This window comes from Macrobrachium rosenbergii, chromosome 10, assembly GCF_040412425.1.
Source record: "Macrobrachium rosenbergii isolate ZJJX-2024 chromosome 10, ASM4041242v1, whole genome shotgun sequence".
Classification (NCBI taxonomy): domain Eukaryota; kingdom Metazoa; phylum Arthropoda; class Malacostraca; order Decapoda; family Palaemonidae; genus Macrobrachium; species Macrobrachium rosenbergii.
The window spans coordinates 4,594,437-4,596,936 of NC_089750.1; the positions used below are offsets into that span (position 1 = coordinate 4,594,437).

Genomic DNA, 2,500 nt, shown 5'->3' on the forward strand with positions numbered 1-2,500 from the left:
TATTATTATTATTATTATTATTATTATTATTATTATTATTATTATTCGTGAAGAAATCCACAGTGGTGTATATGTAAATATATGTTAGAAATATAAATACAAACGAGAGCTTTCGAGAAGGAGAATCGAGCAGGTTCTCGACAGCTCTTGTTTGTATATATACTTCAAATATACATTTACATGTACACCGCTGTGGATTTCTTCGCCATTTTAGTGACTCATGCTATTGTGAGAGTTTTATTATTATTATTATTATTATTATTATTATTATTATTATTATTATTATTATTATTATTATTATTGGTGAAAAAATCCACACTGATGTAAGGTAAATATGCATATTTAAGAATATGTAAACACCTTGCATTTACATCAACGGGGACTTTTTACCATATTAGTGACTCGTGCTATTATGAGAGTTTTATGAATTATTATTATTTTTTTTATCATTACTGGTGAAAAAATCGACACTGTAAATATGTACGGTTGGATATCTGTAAATTACCTTACATTTACGTCAACGTGGATTTTTCACCATGATGGCGACTCGTGTAATTAAAAGATATTTTTCTATAAATTATGACACGTGTCTTTTAAGAGTTCTTCGTTCCACATGCATTGCCTTTTCGAGCCCCGACCCTGAACTTAGGACTTAAAATTCACTGGCTGCTTGCTGCCGTCGTTTTGAGCGAATTTCTGATCAGACTTCTATTCTGACGGCCTACTTCATGCCTCGGCAATATACGGAATTGATCTCAGTTTTATTCAGGTATATATATTTCGTCATGTTCGACAAAGCCTCTTGCTGTAATATGACCGCCTCGTGTATTCTAGTTATGCCGTTCATTTGAACTTTGGACGTCATTTTAAGTTTGAGAATCGTTTTAAATTTTAACATCATTTTAATTTTTAACGTCATTTTAAGTTTTAACATCATTTTAACTTTTAATATATTTTACGTTTTAACATCATTTTTACTTTTAACATAATTGAACTTTCAACATCATTTTAACAGTTAATATCATTTTAACTTTTAACATAATTTAACTTTTAACATCATTTTAACTCTTAACATCATTTTAACGTTTGACATCATTTTAACTTTTAACATCATTTTAACTTTTAACATAATTCAACTTTTAACGACCTTTCTGCACCCGGATTAGGAATTCCGGGCGAGATGCAGCAAAACTAACAGTGAGCGAAGGTGTGAAAGGAAAGAATGCCAATTCATCAGGTGTACACTCATTTGCATAGGAGAATCAAGGACAAGGTATACGAGACGTCTACCTGCACGTTATCATTCCCCAGGGATCCTATGTTGGTGGTGGAAGAAACGACTGCTTAAGCCTGCAGAACGCTGATGGGCCACAGATTGTCTCATCAAAAATTAACTCATTTTTTAAATAAACTTTTTAAATAAACGCTTTACTCTATATGAATATACTCTGAGATTGTGGTTTTACGATCATTGTCTCTAATGGACCATGACATGTTGGGCTCCAGGCCAGGTTGGCTGGACCAAAAAAAGAGTTTAAAGCCACTGAATAGAATTGCAAATGTGAGGAAAAGTATTTAAATCAGGCTACCGCTGAGGTGTGAGCGACAGATTAGCAGATGGAAGAGCTTGAAGCGCCTTCCTTTCTTGGAAACACTATATAAAAGCATAATTCTAAGACGAAGGTAAGAACAGAACAGAATACAGAATACAGAATTTGGGCCAAAGACCAAGCGCTGGGACCTACGATGCCATTTGCCGCTGAAACAGAAACTGACAGTAAACAGGTTTGAAAGGTGTAACGGGAGGAAAACCTCAAAGCAGTTGCACTATGATTCAATTGTTAGGAGAGGGTGGGAAGTATGATGGAAGAAACAGAATATGAATGAAGGTACAGTAAAAAAGGGGTTGCAGCTAGGGCCCGAATGGACTCTGCAAAGAACCTGAAGTAATGCTTACAGTGCACCGCGTGAGGTGCACTGGCGGAACTACCCCCTTACGGAGAAGACAAAGGTAAGATACCTGTGCTCTGAATAAGGCAAGACAGCTATCAGAAACACCTATAGAACACATAGATTAAAATCCAAACTTTCTAAATGTTCCCACGGAATTGGACACCCTATATGGATGCTAGTCCAATACGGCTGAATTGTGATTCGGCTCCGCCCTTCCAAAGCTGCTAAAGAAAGATGCTTCAGTTGAAACTGAAGAGTAATGAGAATTAGACACGACATAGCAAAACGAAACAGGTGGAAGGCAACAAGGTGAGAGATGAAAGTCTGGTTACGCAATTCGCTTGTAAGACTTTCGTCTGTCTGTTTTGAATTAATAATGTGAGGATTTTGGACGTGAAGCTGCATTTTTCTTCTGCAATCTATATATACTTGATTAATCTCATACTCTTGTGTTTATATACGTATAAAGTATGTGGATATATGCGTGGTGCATGTATGATGTTCTATACGTAATGTATGTATGTATGTATGTATGTATGTATGTATG

General features: G+C 35.4%; 2 protein-coding genes across 2 annotated transcripts in view; one reads left to right on the forward strand and one right to left on the reverse strand.

The window, feature by feature from the left end:
• Pex6 (peroxin 6) overlaps nt 1–2,500 on the reverse strand; it is a 79,836-nt gene that overhangs the window by 35,581 nt on the left and 41,755 nt on the right.
• LOC136842965 (putative golgin subfamily A member 6-like protein 3) overlaps nt 1–2,500 on the forward strand; it is a 47,452-nt gene that overhangs the window by 15,198 nt on the left and 29,754 nt on the right. The gene's annotated exons all lie outside the window — the stretch shown is intronic.